The following is a 20,356-nucleotide window of genomic DNA, read 5'->3' on the forward strand; positions in this document are numbered from 1 at the left end:
TGATGTAAACGGACGCCAGACTGGCCACAGACATTGTCTGTATGATGCCATGTTGGCAAGCCAGAGGGGCTTCAAAATGGCTGGTGGAGAGTAACTGCAATACATGAGCAATACATGGCTCACACATAGCACTGAGCACTGTGGAGACTCTGGGCTGCTATGGGTTGTGGACAGACCATAGGCAGCCTGAGTAAAGCAGCTATACGATTACTCTCACTCTAACATGGAAACTCCAGATAGTCCAGAATCAGGCAGCACAGAAGCTTCCTTTGTCCCATGTCGGGGTTGGGCCATGTGCTCTGAGCCTCCAAGGTCATTAAACAGCAGCTATAGAAATTAGAGACACAAATATTCTGTTTACACAGTAATGTCTCCCTTGTGGCATCCTGAACTTACCCATCCTCTTGTTATACAGCAACTCTGCACAAAACCACAACTTTCATTTATTCTGAAATTGGGGGGACATCTACTGCGGCAGAAGCCCCCAGCAAGACGACAAGCACCGGGGTTATTGATGCCCCGGGTGAATCCTGCACAAAGAAAAAGTGTCTTCATTTTCATTCTCATATAAGTGTAAACAAGGGCTGTGATTGCAGCATGACGGGCATTTCCCATTAGGTGAATTTCCAATTCACTGAGACAAGGCCAAGTCAACCCAATTATCTTCTTGTGCCTGTGCCCAGTCAAAGGCTGCTCCTAAGAAATGAGCAGAGTGAGTTAATTCAGTAGATCTGCCGGCTTCCTGGCTGCAGGCTTCCGAACTGTAGCACTGAGCATGGGAGTCCTTCCCAGCCCCACCCCTGTACGGGATGGAAAGCAGGCAGCTGCCTGCACCACCAACTTCTGAGAGTGGGGCAGTGGTTTTGCTGCCGTGGTTTTGACTCTTTCTGATCCCAAACATTGATGTACTAGACAGTATCTAAATGCTGATTGGCTGAGCAGGGTTAAACCAGCTCAGCACTGGGTTGGGTGGCTGGTACTTTTGGAAAGAGAAGGGTTTAAACAAGTCCCTGCAGTCAGAACGCCTGATTGTCAGTGAGAGTCGGCACAGACATTCTTGTGAAGACTCAGCACTTGGCAATACTGACTCAATGACCAATTGCCAAGCTTAAACATTCCAGACAGGCTGGTCCTTCTGATCATGTGGCCAAAATGTCCTTTAGGATATTAATATTAGACTATTTTAAACTAGATTTTAGCTGTGCTTTCCTTAAAGTATCCACTGTGACATTCCCCAGGGTACAATCTGGACCATTCAACAGCCGTATTCCCTCAGGTCTCCAACTTGCAATGCCTCCTACACGGCTCCGCTGTCAAAGCAACCACTTCTGGCCCTGCTCATGCACAGCCCCTAGCATGGAAAGTCACTCCCAGCTGAATTAGAGGAAAACTTCCAGCAAGACACTCCTGAATTATCCTGCAGAGCAACACCAGCCAATTCCCAGTGCCAGCCTCGTCCCCCAGAAATGTGCATCTTGTACTGATCAGTTCCCTCCTGGGCAATACAAGCTCATAGAAAGTCTGTCATTTCATCTGAGGAAAAGGATATGCACAGAGCCTTTTATCTCAAGGGAAGGTTCCCAAACACTTCAATCCAAACACTTGAATCCCCTAGAACAAAGGGTATTTTCATTGGTTTAGGCCAGAGGAAGAGGACACAAGCTGAAAATGTCCAGTCTTTTTAATCTCCCCTCATATGGAAGCTGTTCCATACCCCGAATCATTTTAGTTGCCATTGTCTGTAACTTTTCCAATACTAATATGTCTTTTTTGAGATGGGGCAACCACATCTGCACACAACATTCAGCATCTGCACACAACATTTAATTACCATGGATTTATAAAAAGGCATCATGATATTTCCGGTCTTATTATCTATCCCTTTCCTAATGGTCCGTAACATTCTTAGTATTTTCTGTTAGTGCCGCTGTGCGTTGAACAGATGTTTTCAGGGAACTCTTCACAATGATTCCAAGATCTCTTTTTTGAGTGGTAACAGCTAATTTAGACCCAATCTTTTTAAACACATAGTTGGGATTATGTTTTCCAAAGTGCATTACTTTGCATTTATCAACATTGACTTTCGTCTGCCATTTTGTTGCCCAGTCACCCAGATTTATGAGATTCCTTTGTAACTCTTCACACTCTGCCTTGGACTTCACTATCTTTCAGTAATTTTGTATCATCTACTGTTTCCCCCTTTTCCTGATCACTTATGAATATTTTGAACAGTACTGGTCCCAGTACAGTCCCATGGGGGACACCACTATTTACCTCTCTCCATTCTGAAAACTGACCATTTATTCCTACCCTTTGTTTCCTATCTTTTAGCCAGTTACCAATCCATGAGAGCACAATCCCCCTTATCCCAGGAATGCTTATTTTGCTTCAGAGCCTTTGGTGAGGGACCTTGTCAAAGGCTTTCTGAAAGTCTAATTACACTATATCCACTGGATTACCCTTGTCCATGTTTGTTTACCCCCTCAAAGAATTCTAGTAGATTGGTGAGTCATGATTTCCCTTTCGAAAAACCATGTTGACTCTTCCCCAGGTCATCGTATTCATCTATGTGTCTGATAATTCCGTTTTTTACTATCGTTTCAACCAGTTTGCCTGGTACTGAAGGACCTTTGTGATCATCTATTCTGAAGGGACTACCCCAAAATATTTCTTAGAGGCTATCTTCTAGGAAAACCCTCCCCCAATATTTCTTGATTTAAAAACTTTCCAGGATGGAGAATACATTGGTAAATTGTTCCAATTGTTAATTACTTTCACTGTTAACAATTTACATCTCGTTTCCAGACTGAATTTGTTTAGCTTCAACTTCCAAGCACTAGATCACAAAATACCTTTATTTTCTTGACTGAAGAGCGCATTATTAAATAGTTTTCATCATACATGTTCTTAGATATTGTGATCAAGTCACCCCTTAACATTCTCTTTGTTAAGCTAAAGAGATAGACTCAGAAAATTCAATCACTATAAGGCATGTTTTCTAATCCTTTCATCATTCCTGTGGCTTTTCCCTGAACCCTATGCAACTGATCAACATTCTTCCTGAAGTGTGGACACCAGAACTGGAAACAGTACTCAAGATGTGGTCACATCTGGAGGTGCGAAATAGAGAGGTAAAATAATCTCTCTAATCCTACTCAAGATTTCCCTCTTTCTGCATCCAAGTTATGTATTAACCCTTTTAGAAACTTTCAGCTGATTACCAATCCACAACCCCCAAATCTTTTTTCAGTGTCACTGCTTCCCAGGATGGAGTCCCTCATCCTATAACTGTGGCCAACCTTCTTTGTTCCTAGATTCATACATTTAGATTGTTAACTTGTTCCCAGTTTTCCAAGTGATCCAAATCCCTCTCTATGAGTGCCCTGTCCCTTAATTTTTGTCACCTGCTAACTTTATAGGTGATGATTGTATGTTTTTTTTTTTCAGGTCTTTTATAAAAAGTTTAACTAGTGTCGTAGGACTCCACTAGGTAGAACGTTGTTGATAGTATTATAGGTCATAGGTCAGCCAATCTGACTGGATCTTAATAGGAATATTAAAGACACCTTTCTTACCGCAGGACTATTCTCCAGGGAAATGTGAAGTATCTGCTGAAAACCATACAACTCTTTTGAAAAAAAAGCCGAAAAGCTGAAAAAATTATGATACACAATTTTTAGAAATCTTAATACAGACTCACCATTGTCCTTCTATATTCTCCCTTCATTTCATTAAGGTCTTACCTGGAGAGCTTTGCAGCACTAGGAAAAAGACAGCAAAGAGCAGGTAGAGAATCTTCATGGCTGAAGTTTGACTGGGAGCTCAATGTTGCTGGAGAGAAGACACTTCAAGATAGAGAGGAGATGGAGAGTCTCTATTTATGGGCGCCGGGGATTGTGAAATACTGATCTGTTGAAATCTTTTTTGAAGCATGTCACATTTACTAAATTTGTGCTGCAATCTGTTTATAATTATCATCATAATTATAATTTATACAAGTATCAGAGGGGTAGCCGTGTTAGTCTGGATCTGTAAAAAGCAACAGAGAGTCCTGTGGCACCTTTAAGACTAACAGATGTATTGGAGCATCCGACGAAGTGGGCATTCACCCACGAAAGCTTATGCTCCAATACATCTGTTAGTCTTAAAGGTGCCACAGGACTCTCTGTTATAATTTATACAGCGTCATAAACATTCTGGAGAATTTCAGGGAAACACAATAGTCAAGTTCCTGCCTTGTGGAAGTTACAATATGAGTATTTACAACTAGCAAATATCTACTGCCTGATCGAAAGCTCTCTGAAAAAATGGAAAGCCTCCCATTAAATTGAAATGAGGGTCCTTTCGCAGAGAAGAATTTAAGAACACAACTATACCTTGGAAGCATTTATAGTAGGGCATGTGCATATTGTTTTGTACAATATTTAATCAATATTTTACTTGTATTTAAGGAAATTTACAAAGGGGCACTGTATGTTTCTCTGCCGAGGCGGGACACAAGGAGCGGGCACGTCACCCTGACTGCCACCTCACACCTATTATTTCCCTTCTATGTTCTTTCCATTCACACAGAGAAGTTAGATAAAAACAGATAGAGCCACTATTGATAATTGCTTTAATTTCTCCTCTATGATTTATAAATATACTGTGGTTAAGGGTATGAACTGTATGCTACTATTTGAGTTTTAAAGATGGTATTTGATTCTATTGATCTAGACAATCTTTGGGCAAAATTAAGAAGGATGGGTATCGATCTAAGACATTTTGGAGGCTCTCTAGAGTGCTGTGTGTCGGGTAAAGGCAATGGAGAATGTTTTCCCAGTGGCTTGGGGAGAACACCAGGGATGCCTTCTAGCACCTCTTGTTATTAATTTATATATTAATGATACAGTCGATGTTATAAAGGAAAATTAATTTTCTCCACCACACATTAAAGGTAGACTTATCTCGCTGTTACTATATGCTGATGACATGGTTGTTTTATCGCAAACTCCATGAGGCATCTTCTGGCTGTTATCTCAATTTTCCTCTTATTTTAACTTCCAAGACCTGGTTCTCATTTATAATGAGACCAAGTCACGATTTCTGGGAAGAAGCATCCGCAAATTGAGTGGAAGATCGGAGGCCACCCTGTAGAACAAGTCTCTGCTTTGACTTATTTGGGGTTAAAGTTTCATGATTCAGGCAGCTGGTCCCCTTATCATAAAGACTTAAAACAAAAGGCTCTTAGCTCTGTTCAAGGGGTGCTGTGTTTTACCTGATCATATGCTGGGAGCAGAGTTGCCCCAGTGCTAAGAATTTTTAATAATAAAATAATATTGCAGATGCTCTATGAGCATGTCTACATCGTAAAAAAGGTAAAACTGGGGCTGTCCCATGGCAGCTGACTCAGGCTCGTGGGGTTCGGGCTGTGGTGGTTTCATTGCTGTGTAGACTTCTGGGTCCGGCTGCAGCCCAAGCTTTGGGACCGTCCCACCTCACAGAGTCCTAGAGCCCAGGCTGTAGCCCCAGTATCAGACATCTAACCAGCAGTGAAACAGCCCCACAGCCTGAGGCCAGCCACGGGTGTCTAGTTGCGGTGTAGACATTCCCTCTGAGGTCACATTTGGATTAGGGGATCAAATTTCAGCCTTAGAAATCAGCTATACTGCTGTAGCTCTTGTAGTGTAGACATACCCTAAGTGTCTAGCCCTTAATACTCACAGCTCTGCTTCACTTGGTGAAAAACTAACCGTTATCAGGGGTACAGTTGTTCTACCTCATTGATCCTACTTGGCCTCCAAGTGAGCACTGACTCCATTACAGAAGTTTGGAAATTTCCTTCAGTTTCTCTGGCTGCAGCTGTAGCCCCGTCACTTCTCATTCTCCTTATCAGTGATTATTGATATAGTATACCACGTGATTTGTTTGTAATAAGAAAGCTGATAAGCTCTATTGATATGTTGTGAAACCAATGGAAAGTGAAAACCTGTAAAGTGAAGCCCATTGAAATCTCTTAAGTGCTATTTGGCCATTTCGCCTGATGAACCCTTCGACTGGCATTTCTGAAGAGATCTCATGACATAGGTAGCCATCCTTCTTAGTAGCAGATGAAGTGTAGAGAATAACCAGTAAAGGGTACAGAGAGGAGAGCTGTTTTCTTTTTCTGTGCCATTAATGTTACCAGTATTATTAGTGAGTGAAATGACTTTATGTTGCAGTATGATGAGCTATTATCTATATCTATATATCTATCTATATATCTATAGATATAAAGATAGATAGATAGATATAGATAGATTTCTCTTTAAAATTCACCAGTCCCTACCAGACCCCATGAGACATATACCACATCAATGATGATTCTTTGTTTACAATTACACTTTGAGACCTATCAATTAATCAGTGTTTAATCCATTTAATGTTTGCCATGTTAGTTTTATATATATATATTTAATCCAAATGTCATGTGGTACCAAGTTAACAATAAGTCTATTGTATCAACAATATTATCTTCATGACCCATACTGGTATTCTCATAAATATATATATTAAGTTAGTTCGACAGGATTCTTTTCCATAAACCCATGCTGATTGGCATTAATTCTGTTACCTGCCTTCAATTCTGTATTAATCCTGTCTATATCAACTATTCCATTATCTTTCTTGCGATTGTTGTCAGACTGATAAGCCTATAATAACCCAGGGCTTCCTGTTCACCCGTTTTAATTACTGGCACAACAATAGCTTTGTACCAGTCTTCTGCAACTTCCCCAGTGTTCAAGACATTGAAAACCAACATTAATGGTCCAGCCAGCTTCTCAGCCAACTCCTTTAAAATACACAACTTTCTCCAAAATGCTCTGAGTACTGAGTACTCTCAGATTACCTGGGTAATGAAACTTCCTCAAACTGCAGATAGCAGCAGACACCTCTAGGTAGATTTTAATTTTCTATATAGTTTCTAAAATGTACATTATGCTGCCACATCAAGTCCTAGCTTGATCTTGTCTATCTGCTATGGACTTCTAGGTATAAAGCAAATAATACAGAAGAAACTGATAAAAGGTGAAGTTACTTCACAAGTGAGTGAGATTTTGTGGTTAGCTCAGCTAGCAACTGTTGCTGTTACTCAATCTAACTCCTCTGTGAGCCACAGATGCAGCAACCGCTATTAGACATTTTTAATGACTTAGCCCTAAGTTCTGCAAAGGATTCTTGATAATCCCTGGACATAGATGACACTATGAAAAATACTAATAACTTGGGACCAAACTCTATGTGTGTGTGTGTGTGTGTATTACTTGCGCACCTTGTTCATACAGTATTGATTAATATTCTTAGTTTATTTTTTTTATTTTTCCTATTTTTATGCATCCATCCCATTAAAGAGATGTCTCCAATCCTTGAAAAATCACAGAATAACCTTCATAATATTGAGGATTGCATGAGTCATGAATATATGTATGTGGGTAGGGGCATCATGTGGTGTATAAGAATTGAATATTATACTTTTAATCGATTGGGATCCACCAAACTGACCTGAGCCCTTGTTTGGGGAATATATTGGAGAGCCGAGGCTTTGAAGTGTGTGGGTGTGTGTGGGTGTGTGTGGGTGTGGGGGGGGATCTTTCTGAAGAGGGAAATAGGAGCCAGGCATTAGAATTGGGAGATCAGACAGTGATGGGAGCTGTTTGCACAAGGACTAGGTTTGTGCCATTTCCTGCCCAGGCATAGAAGAGAGAGGGGGGATAGGAGGTGCTGAAGGGGATGGGCTCGGTGGGTTTACTGGGAGGGAGGGGACGTCCTCTGAAAACATGGAAACTCCCTTATTTCCCCTGGGCTTGGCAATAGGAGAACCTGTCGTAGAGTGTCTGGCAGTGGAAAGGAGATCTGGGTGCTGTAGAGTTCCCAGGTGGGGTTACATAAAGGCTTTTTTTGGAGGGAATAAGTCCCAGGTGTTGAGGGGGTGGAAAGGGGCAGAGCTAGGATGTAGCCACTCTATGGATAGTGATGCCCTCAGAGCTGTATAGATACCAGTGTGGAAGAGAAGGGGGAGGGCTGTGTAGGTGAGGTGCTGACAGTGAAGCAATGAGCAGTATAGAGGGGGCATACAGTGCAGGGGGCCCAGCGCAGACACCCCTTGGTGTTTTCCTTTAGTTCTGCATTATAATAAGAAGACTGGAAATCTGGCTGCCATGTGTGGTACATGGAAAACTGTGTTAAAATACAAACTAACACTTCAAGTCTGGAAGGGGTATCCTGATCCCTCTTGCAGGCTATGGGGCTCTGAGGGAACTGTGCAAGCTGTGTTGTTGGCTATCAGTCTTCAGATAAAAAGCCTAATGTAAGGTGAAGTGAGTTGAGACTCTTTGTTTCAGGGAGCAGCCTGCTTTGTCTCTATCTGTTTTGGAGTTCTTTTGTGTTATTGTTCTGAATTCTAAGAAGTAGCGTTACATTGCAACCTTCCAGCAAGAGAATTTTGTTTTATCTCTTTTCCATTTGTATGCCATGAAAATAGTACCATGGAGCAATGAGATGGGGTTATAAATAAAGCTGTGAGAGAACCCGCTTCTCTTAAAAACAACAAACGAAATGTATTAGTAACAGTGGTATAAAATAAATACTGATTTGTCCATGTGAGCATGTAGAAACACAAACAGTTGCTTTGACCACTGTGGCCCAATCACTCATGTGTGGATTTAACATTCAATAGGGATTATTGCTTTTATTTTTTAATATCCTTTCATTTAAAAAATGGATTTCCAATCAGAAGGACAACAGCAGGTTCCCACCTCTTCCACCATGACAAATGTGCACTTGTTAGTGTTGTGTTTTCACAACAATTAGATTTTATTATAGGTGGGGGAATCAATCTGTTTTTGGGTGATGAAAGTCTCCTGTTTTGATTTCTCCAGATCACAAGGTACTTTGCATCCCCAGTAATGGTGTTTCTAAACCAGTTTCATCAGAAAATTTCTGACCATCTCTAATAAGCACGTTTTCCCCAGTGGAACTATAGCCCCACTATAGGGCTACACTGCTTTACTTTATGGTAATTAGAGCAACTTAGTTCTAGAAGTAAAATGTCTCTGTGCTTCTATAATTTGCACATGACACCAACCTGAGAGGGGTTGCAAGCACTTTGGAGGATGGAATTACAATATAAAGGGACCTTGCTAAAATGAAGAATTGCTCTTAAAATATAATGGAATTCAATAAAGTACTTCACTTAGGAAGGCAAAATTAAATGCACAACTGTAAAATGGCAAATAACTGGCTAGGTGGCTGAACTGCTGAAAAGGATCTAGAAGATATAGTGGATTACAAATTAAATATGAGTCAACAATGTGATGCAGTTGTAAAAAAGTTTAATATACCTCTGCGGTGTATTAACACAAGTATCGTATGTAAGACATGGGAGGTAATTGTCGTGCTCTGCCCAGCACTAGTGAGGCCACATCTTGAGTGCTGTGTCCAATTCTGGGTGCCACACTTAAAGAAGGATGTGGCCAAATTGGAGAGAGTCCACAGGAGAGCGTCAAAAAAGGATCAAACATTTAGAAAACCTGATCTGGGAGGAGAGGTGAAGATACCTGGGCATGTTTAGTCTTTTGGAAAGAAGACTGAGGGGGAGGATAACAGTCTTCAAATATATAAAGGGCTGTTATAAGGAGGATGGTGATCAACTGTTTTCTAGGTCCACTGAAGGTAGGACAAGAAGTAATGGACTTAATTTTCAGCAAGGGGGATTTAGGTTAGATATTATGAAAAATCTCTACCTAAATTACACTCTGGAATAGGCTTCCAAGGGAGGTTGTGGAATCCCCGTGCTTAGAGATTTTTAAGAACAGGTGAGGCGAACACAGAGTCATATTGTTTGACCAAAGAACACAAGACGGGGAGGTGATCAATAAGTGTCCTCCAGAAGTAAGTTGCTGACCAGAGCTAAACTCATAAATTTTCGTTATATGTCCCAAGATCCACACCACGGATAAATATCGCCAGCTGTGCAGTGTCAGTCGCGTCAGTAGTTTCATCCACGGCAAGGGAGTATGCAACAAAATCTTTTGCTCTTTCAATCAACTGTGTTTTCAAATCAGTCGCCATCTCACAAACCCGATTAGCAACAGTGTTTCTGCTGAGGCTTACATTTGCAAACGCTCGCGTTTTATCTGGACAAAGGACGTCGCACACTTTCATCATACAATTCTTTACGAATTCCCCCTCGGTAAACGGCCGTCCTGATTTGGCGATCTCTTCGGCCACAATGAAACTTGCTTTCACAGCAGCTTCACTTTGTGATTTTGCTTTGGTGAAAAACGTCTGCTGGGATGTCAAATTCTTCTTCAACTCCTCTACCTTTTGTAGCTTCTGTCCTGCGCTCAGGTTTTTGAATTTGTTCTCATGTTTCGTCTCGTAGTGCCGTCTTAGGTTATACTCCTTCATTACAGCGATATTACTCCCGCAAAGGAGACACACTGGTTTACCTGCAATTTCAGTAAACATATACTCATTCTCCCACCGGCTTTGAAAGCCTCGGTTTTCAGAATCAATTTTTCTCTTGGCCATTGTTGGGGTCTAGCTTTGATTTGATATTAGCGTTGTATACATCAACAGACCGCGAACTTGAACCGCGGCTTGCCGTTGGCGGCAATTGCACTGCATCATGGGATTTGTAGTGTGTGTTATTGGGGCATCATATCACAGGGCCATTAAAAACAGATATATAAAACGATTTCGCGGGCCGGATATAATTGTATGGCGGGCCGGATGTGGCCCGCGGGCCTTGAGTTTGACACATGTGGCGTAGATGATATGTATTTAAACAACATGCTACTGTACCTTTGTTGCGACATGGGTCCATCTTCTTTTAAAAATCTCAGCAGGGGGGCTGAGGGCCTCCTGGTGAATTTTTCTGTGGCCTCTGTCTGCAGTCAGTAGAATGTTACGTTGGGAGACCACCATGTAATCCAGAGCAATGACTGTTACCCTTACAGGGTCTTTATCGAATCAGTGCTAAATTACAGAGTCAACACACTTACTACATTGTTTTCTGCAGGCCTGTGATACAAAGACATTCCTGGACAAGATGAAGCAATCGAGCTGGACGGTGAGAATTAAGTGTTTGCAAGACAGGCAAACCTGATGACCCAGAACAGGAAGACACAGCTGCTGGGTCATCTACATAGCAACCTATTTTTCAAGAAAAACTTCTGTTGAACAGTATTGTGAAAATGAAGGGGTGGGGGTAGCTCCCATTTATGGACATCCAGCTAGCTGTAAAATCCCTCTTGGTAGCTGTTCTCTCCTTGCTTTACCTTAAAAGGTTAAAAAAGTCCCCCAGGTAAAGAAAAGGGCACCTGACCAAAAGAGACAATGGGAAGACTAGAACTGTTTACAATTGGGAAGGAAGCTTTCCCTTGGTGTCTGTGGTTGTCCTCCGGAGCGAGGGGTGATGCAGAGCAAAGTCAGGGCTATGACTACGCTTTAAGCCAGGTCTGAGATATCATCAGATTGTACCTAGAATTACTGAATTGAAACTCCGCAAATATGTAAGTAATTTAGAAATGTTTAGAAAGACGCGATTAGGTTTATTTCTCTTTATTTTTTAAGGCTTGTGGACTCCTCTGTGCTAACCTCAGACGCTTTTGTTTGCTTGTAATCTTTAAGATGAACCCCCAAGAAAGTTATTTTGGGTGCTTAATTTTTGGAATTGCTCTTTTAAAATCTTGCAAAAGCCTAAATTCCAAATGTATTTTCTTCCTTTTTTGTTTTTAAACTTGGGATGCGGCTTGTGTAGGGAAAGCCCCAGGTGGGCCAGGCCGGTTTGTTTACCTGCCACATCCACAGGTTCAGCTAATCACGGTTCCCAGTGGCTGCGGTTCGCTGCTCCAGGCCAATGGGAGCTGCTGGAAGCGGCACGGGCCGAGGAACGTATTCCTCTAGGAATTTCCAAGATATTATCATGGTGCTTGTCTCTAATATACAGAGTTAGCCTTGCTGTTCCTTGAAAGGACATGGTACAGGCCTCTGATCAATAATAGGCCCACAAGCAGTAATGCTTCAAAAACAGAAATAATATTTCTTTAGAAATGAGTGGGAGGAGCTTTTAGAGGGGGTCACATGCCACCTCTTGCTCCAGGTTACATGTCAATCTCTGCCCCAGGACTTGCCCTAATTGGTCAAACTCCTCTTGGGGCAGGCCTATGGGTCATCCAACAGGCTAGAGATAGGCACAGAATCCAGGTTTCCTATGTCCTAGTCCTGTGCTCTTCCCTGGTCATACATTAACCCCTTTTCTCACACAATGCCCTTTCCCAATAAAGACAAGTCCCTCTAGGTCTGGTCCCTGATACATTCACCATAAGGGCTGTGAGGAAGACGTGGGCTCAGGGCAGGAGGAAAGGGCACTGAGAGAAGGAGCTGGTTTGTGGAGAAAAGATTGAAGTAACTTCAGGGGCACCATTACAAACTGTGGTGTGCGGAATATTAATCTTGATTCCTGGGGCTACTTAGGCACCTGAAAACTCTAGATTTTGTATATAAGGTGGTGGGCCCACAACCAAAAAATATAGCGGGGGGGAGGTCAGCTCAAAAAGTTTGAAAACTGCTGAGGATGCAGGCAGGGTGTAACTAGAGGCTGTGTGCAGACATGGAGGTAGCTCAGGTTCCAGGTGGGGGTGTACTTCAGGGGCCAGGCAGGAGGTTGCTAGGGGCTTTGTTCCTGGAGGGGTGTTGCTCAAGGAGGAGGCAGAAGGTATATAGGGGTCGAAGGGTGTAACTCAGGATGCAGGGAGGGGCTGTGTCCAAGGAGGTGCTGCTACTGAGGGTTCAGCCATACCCTCAGTCCCTAGTTGGCACAGTGGGTGCAGCTCTGCGGATCAGTGGCCGGGGTGAGGTGCGTGCGCTGCCCACCCACTTCCGCAATGGGCAGGCGGAAGGGAACATCCCGATACCAGCCCCCACCCCATTCTATGCAGCATATCAGCAGGTGAGGAGCGACGCCAGCGGTGGCCCCATAGTGGGGGGCAGGGCAGCATGGCTGCAAACAACAGCGGAGAAGGGCAGAGAGGGTGGGGAGAGGAAGGGCAGCATCTTCCCTTCTGCTGCACACTTCACACAAATCTGGTACAAAACTAGCCGGGGTTGGGGGAAGGCCTTTCCTAAATGGTGTCCCCGGGGTAACAATATTTTGCTACTGCAAAGATATGCAAAGCAGCTGTGAGCTCCATTGTTTCTCCCTCTCCATGGGAGGACCCCATGTGGCTGCCTCGGTTACACCCTCACTTGCAAATTTGCTCAGGTTTCTATAAGCCTGGGTCTTTGGGATTTGCAATGCCCTTCGGGCTCTTGCATGGGAGCCTGCTGCACAGGGCAAGGTCTGGACACTCAGGCACAAGAAAAGGGACCTCATGATGGGGAAGTTTGGGAGGCGAGGGGAGCAGAGAGAGGGTCGACAGGCCGTGGAGCATTGATGTGGGCGTTACACACCGTGCAACCAAACTGGGACTGAACCCCACTCCTCTGACAACAACACAAACCAAACGGCTTTGTCAAAGGACCAAGGAAAAGGTCATGACTTATCCATGTGAGCTCACTGAAACGTATAAATATGTATGTCCCCTGGTCTAGGAAAACCCCTGGGTGGATTTTACATATGGCAGTGAACATTTCTTTTATTTATATGTAGTTAAGATAACAGAAGGAAGGGATTTTTATGGAAAAGAAATAGCAAAACAGCCCCTGTGTGGAATCAAAATACTCACAGGCTTGTTTGCAATACACCACAACCAGCAGCTACTTTTATTAAAAGGAGAAGAACAAGCTATTGCCGGGGGGGGGGGGACACACAAGGGCTCCCTTGTGGATTTTTTCCGGCTTGCGAGTTTCTTTCCAGCCCAGATGAAAAGCATCCAAGGATTTTAGAAGCAAGACGTCGTCTGCCAGATTCCGAGAGATCCTGCATTGACAATCTCTGCTGCCATCATTCACTCCCTTTACTGCAAAAAGGGGAAGAAATCTCACATTCTATGTTTATAGCCATTAAAACAAGGACAATGTAACGTTACATTTCAAATTCAAGGTAGAGCAGGAATTTCCCCATCATTTAATAGTGTGAGCAGATGTAACTCCAACAGACTTTGCTTGACATCGGTTGGGATTGAACCTTCAGCCTCCGGAGTTTAATACATGAGCTACTACAGTATGAGCCAAATGCCAACTTCCTCTTATTTAAGGTTGTAGAACAGATTCTATCTATTATATTTAAACATGTGTACTGGGTGACTTCTGAAGTAAATATGCTGGACTTCTGAAGATGGCTCTCCCCTCCCTCTGCCCCAACTCTCCAGTAAAGGAGTCACATTCTGATTTCCTTACAAAACTCCTTCCTATTAACATTCTACACAGTTTAAGTGACAACCAAAAAAAAATAAATGAATAAAGTCGCTGGGTGATTAAAAAAAGAACATCGGCAAATTACCGGTAAGTATAAAAATAGCTAGAAATATGATGTACAATATCATAGAAATGTTCATCAAACTTTTAAAAAAAGTTGAAATTAGAAATTCCATTGAGGGAATTAATCAAAATTGTGAATTTTAAAAATATTGACAATCTCTATGGTATATAGAAAGATAAAACCAAAAATATGTAAGATGTAGAACAATGTGACTCACGTCCATGTTTAGTTTTCCTTTCAAACACACTTTTGTTCATAGCTAAAACTAAAACAATAAATATTTAATTAGAGGATAAATAAGTTATTCTTAAAGAATGCCTGGACTATTCTGTCTTCCAGCTCACGTAAGCCTAATAGCTTGACCCTATTCAGATGGTACTTCCCTATCTGATGATAATCTCTGTACATATTCAGGTTTCAAAGTAGCAGCCGTGTTAGTCTGTATCCGCAAAAAGAACAGGAGTACTTGTGACACCTTAGAGACTAACACATTTATTTCAGCATAAGCTTTCGTGGGCTACAGCTCACTTCTTCGGATGCATAGAATGGAACACACAGACAGAAGATATTTATACATAAAGAGAACATGAAAAGGTGGATTCGATTATCACTTCAAAGGGTTTTTTTCTCCCTACTACTGATAGCTCATCTTAACTGATTGGCCTCTTACAGTTGGTATGGGTACTTCCACCTTTTCACAGAGCTCCTATCTTCATTTCTCCTGCTTCAAAACTGCCTCTATGGTAATTTAGGCTTGGTCTACACTAGGAAATTTGGTTGGTGTAACTATATAGCTCAGGAGTATGGAAAATACACACCCCTGAGTGACACAATGAAACCGACCTAACCGCTGGTGAAGACAGCGCTAGGTTGATGGGTGCATTCTCCCATTGATGCACCTACCACCTCTCGGGGAGCTGCAGCGCCTACACAGATGGGAGAACCCCTCCCATCAGTGCAGGTAACGTCTTCACTGAAGCGCTTTGGCTCAGCTGCAGCGGTGTTACTGTGCCACTGTAGCAGTTTTGGTGTAGAAACCTAAAGGTGGGAAAACCTCTCACCCCTCCCAACTTCCTCTCTCAGTCCCGTCCCTGCTGCGATATTAATTTGAGCATGCTGGGCACCTTGTACAAGACTAAGGGGAGATCCAGCAGCTAACAATAAGAAAACACATAGAATTGGCTACAGACAAGCAATGAGACCAAGTTAACGTAACTGTAGGAAACATGTTTAAACCAGTAAAAAGAAATTCTGAGCAATGCTAGCACTGAAGTCACAAAGGTTTGTAATTGCTCTAAAAGGAGAAATGCAAAGGCATCGAGTATGTACTGAGCTACCATAAAGACTGAAAGTAGCATCAATCCTTAAAGGCACTAGTGCTTATTGAATTGTATTGCAGAGTGAGCATATCTGATAATATACATGCGTGACCCACTGGTCAGTGTGTGTTATGAATTACCCTCGGTGGAGGCTATGTGTCGGTTACAGGCTCCATCTAGAGCCTGGAGCTTTTGTTCAACCTGAAGGCAATTGAGCATTTAGATCTGGAGGGTTCTGGTTCAAATCACAGAGTACTGGTCCCAGAAGGCATGACAGCCTTCACACGTGTGCTCAAAAATGCCTCTTTCCCACGTAACCCACAGGAGCAATTTTATCCTGAACACGGCTCCTCATGTTTGCAGCATCTGGACCCAGATGTTCTTTAACACAGGTCCAAGAATGCTGCAAAGCACCTGGTTGTCTGAAATCCTCAAATGTTCATCACTGTGTTCATCTCCAGCTTTTCACACTGTGTCATTCTGGATGGACTGTGCAGTGAGGTCCAGGTAACAACTTGAGTTTAATTGTTCTTCCATTTTTGAGTGGAATGATTTAAAAATAACTTTTTTTTCTATGGGAAAATCATGATTATATCCATACTGTGTGGGTGCAGCTTACCTTCTCATCATCAGACTTGGCCAGTGTCTCCGTTTCTCCTGTTGGGTTGGTGGTTTAGCGCCCCTCCCTCCCCTCCCCCACCGCCCACACTGAACCAAAATCTCCCCGACCTGGGGCAAAATAACTCTTCACCACCTGGGGCAAAATAACAATAAAAATAAAAACACTAAACCCTCTGGGCTAGAGATGCTTCCTCGGGGGCTGAGTGACCATTTCTTCCCCTCGGCTGCTTCCATGTAGGGCTCCCAAATTCTCCTCTGCTCATCTCGTCTCTAAGCTTATCTCAGTTTGCTTTTACAGGCTTCATTTTTAAGCCATTTCTTTTTGTCAACTCAGCCTCCCTGCTCTCTTTCTTGCCAGATAGACTCACAATAGGTCCTACCAACTCGTCTCAGTCTGAGGACAGGAGGCCTTTCAAATTGAGAAATGATATCCACAAAGGAGACCTTTCCAGAAAAGGACAAGTATGTAAGAAGAAGGAATTATAATGGAATGAGACTGGCAGCTTTCATTATGCTGAATGCTACCAAGAAAATTCTATGCTTCAATGTGTCCTCGGGTAGTTATTGAAATTAGGATCCTTCTGTCAATGACTGAAAGAGTGACATAACATTTTTGAAAGGCTTAAAAGTATAAGTGTCAATCAGAAGCCGTGTTGCTGATTATTCTAATTTTTCTGTGACAGATTTGATCATTTTATACTGTGATACGACACACACACCCTTCAACATAGCTCAATACTTGTACATGTTTCTTTTAGGTAAATTAAGCATTACTGTTGTAAAGAGCAGCCATTTTGATCTCACAAGTGCTGCACAATGATACAAAGGAGACGCATCCCCCATACTCTCTCTTGGGAAATATATTTTAGTCCTTCCCCGTTGTTTTCCATATTCCTAAATGAAACAATGATGTAAATGGATGCCAGACTGGCCAGAGACATTGTCTGTATGATGCCATGTTGGCAAGCCAGAGGGGCTTCAAAATGGGTGGTGGAGAGTAACTGCAATACATGAGCAATACATGGCTTACATGTAGCACTGAGCACTGGGGAGACTCTGGGCTGCTCTGGGTTGTGGACAGACCATAGGCAGCCTGAGTAAAGCAGCTATACAATTACTCTCACTCTAACATGGAAACTCCAGATAGTCCAGAATCAGGGCAGCACAGAATTTTCCTTTGTCCCATGTCAGGGTTGGGCCATGTGCTCTGAGCCTCCAAGGTCATTAAACAGCAGCTATAGAAATTAGTGACACAAATATTCTGTTTACACAGTAATGTCTCCCTTGTGGCATTCTGAACTTACCCATTTCCTACAGCAACTCAGCCCAAAACCGCAACTTCTTATTCGTCTGAAATTGGGGGGACATGTATGCTGGCAGAAGCCCCGAGCATAAACACAACCAATGGAATATTTGTTGAAGCGGGTGTATCCTGCACAAAGAAAAAGTGTCTTCATTTTCATTCACATATAAGTGTAAACAAGGGCTGTGATTGCAGCATGACGGGCATTTCCCATTAGCTGAATTTCCAATTCACTGAGACAAGGCCAAGTCAACCCAATTATCTTCCTGTGCCCGTGCCCAGTCAAAGGCTGCTCCTAAGAAATGAGCAGAGTGAGTTAATTCAGGAGATCTGCTGGCTTCCTGGCTGCAGGCTTCTGAACTGTAGCACTGAGCATGGGAGTCCTTCCCAGCCCCACCCCTGTACAGGATGGAAAGCAGCAGCTGTCTGCATCACCAACTTCTAAGAGTGGGGCAGTGGTTTTGCTGCCGTGGTTTTGACTCTTTCTGATTCCAAACACTGATGTACTAGGCAGTATCTAAATGCTGATTGGCTGAGCAGGGTTAAACCAGCTCAGCACTGGGTTGGGTGGCTGGTACTTTTGGAAAGAGAAGGGTTTAAACAAGTCCCTGCAGTCAGAACGCATGATTGTCACTGAGACTCGGCACAGACAATCTTGTGAAGACTCAGCACTTGGCAATACTGACTCAATGACCAATTGCCAGTCTTAAACATTCCAGACAGGCTGGTCCTTATGATCATGTGGCCCAAATGTCCTTTAGGATATTAATATTAGACTATTTTAAACTAGATTTCAGCTCTGCTTTCCTTAAAGTATCCACGGTGACATTCCCCAGGGTACAATCTGGACCAGTGAACAGCCGTATTCCCTCAGGTCTCCAACCTGCAGTGCCTCCTACACTGCTCCGCTGTGAAAGCAACCACTTCTGGCCCTGCTCATGCACAGCCCCCAGCATTTAAAGTCACTCCCAGCTGAATTAGAGGAAAACTTCCAGCAAGACACTCCTGAATTATCCTGCAGAGCGACACCAGCCAATTCCCAGTGCCAGCCTCGTCCCCCAGAAATGTGCATCTTGTACTGATCAGTATCCTCCTGTGCAATACAAGTTCATAAAAAGTCTGTCATTTCATCTGAGGAAAAGGATATGCACCGAGCCTGTTATCTCAAGTGAAGGTTCCCAAACTCTTCAATCCAAACCCTTGAATCCCCTAGAACAAAGGGTATTTTCATTGGGTTAGGCCAGAGGAAGAGGACACAAGCTGAAAATGTCCAGTCTTTTTAATCTCTCCTCATACGGAAGCTGTTCCATACCCCTAAACGTTTTAGTTGCCATTCTCTGTAACTTTTCCAATACTAATATATCTTTTTTGAGTTGGGGTAACCACATCTGCACACAACATTTAATTACCATGGATTTATAAAGAGGCCTCATGATATTTTCGGTCTTATTATCTATCCCTTTCCTAATGGTCCGTAACATTCTTTTAGTATTTTCTTTTAGTGCCGCTGTGCGTTGAACAGATGTTTTCAGGGAACTCTCCACAATGATTCCAAGATCTCTTTTCTGAGTGGTAACAGCTAATTTAGACCCAATCTTTTTAGACGTATAGTTGGGATTATGTTTTCCAAAGTGCATTACTTTGCATTTATCAACATTGAGTTTCGTCTGACATTTTGTTACCCAGTCACCCAGATTTATGAGATTCCATTGTAACTCTTAGCATTGTGCTTTGGACTTCACTATCTTTGAGTAATTTTGTATCATCTACTGTTTACCCTTAGATTTAGATTTAGCTGTATGATTGTTAACTTGTTCCCAGTTTACCAAGTGATCCATATCCCTTTCTATGAGTGCCCTGTCCCTTAATTTTTGTCACTTGCTAACTTTATAGGTGATGATTGTATGGTTTTTTTTCAGGTCCTTTATAAAATGTTTAACTAGTGTCGTGGCAAGAACCAATTCCTGTAGGACTCCACAAGGTAGAACGTTGGTGATAGTATTATAGGTCATAGTTCAGCCAATCTGACTGGAACGTTAAAGACACCTTTCTCACCCCAGGACTATTCTCCAGTGAAATGTGAAGTATCTGCTGAAAACCATGCAATTCTTTTGAAAAAAAAGCTGAAAAAATTATGATACACTATTTTTAGAAATCTTAATACAGACTCACGATTGTCCTTCTATATTCTCGCTTCATTTCATTAAGATCTTACCTAGAGAGCTTTGCAGCACCAGGAAAAAGACAGCAAAGAACAGGTACAGAATCTTCATGGCTGAAGTTTGCCTGGGAGCTCAGTGTTGCTGGAGAGAAGACACTGCAAGATAGAAAGGAGATGGAGAGTCTCTATTTATGGGCGCCGGGGATTGTGAAATACTGATCTGTTGAAATCTTTTTTGAAGAATGTCACATTTACTAAATTTGTGCTGCAATCTATTTATAATTATCATCATAATTATAATTTATACAGCGTCATAAACATTCCTGGAGAATTTCAGGGAAACACAGTAGTCAAGTTCCTGCTTTGTGGAAGTTACAATATGAGTATTTACAACTAGCAAATATCAACTGCCTGATCGAAAGCTCTCTGAAAAAATGGAAAGCCTCCTATTAAATTGAAATGAGGGTCCTTTTGCAGAGAAGAGTTTCAGAACACAACTATACCTTGGA

General features: G+C 42.5%; 1 long non-coding RNA gene across 1 annotated transcript; it reads right to left on the minus strand.

Annotated features, from left to right (window-relative positions):
- Window positions 1-13,756: 13,756 nt before the first annotated feature.
- Window positions 13,757-20,021, minus strand: LOC112061427 (uncharacterized). Its single transcript, XR_010599341.1, has 3 exons — window positions 19,902-20,021; window positions 17,688-17,815; window positions 13,757-13,982 (listed from the first exon to the last, which is right to left on the minus strand). It is a non-coding gene; the product is annotated as an uncharacterized LOC112061427 (long non-coding RNA).
- Between the last annotated feature and the right edge of the window lie 335 nt (window positions 20,022-20,356).

Source organism: Chrysemys picta, chromosome 3 (genome assembly GCF_011386835.1).
Source record: "Chrysemys picta bellii isolate R12L10 chromosome 3, ASM1138683v2, whole genome shotgun sequence".
Taxonomy (NCBI): domain Eukaryota; kingdom Metazoa; phylum Chordata; order Testudines; family Emydidae; genus Chrysemys; species Chrysemys picta.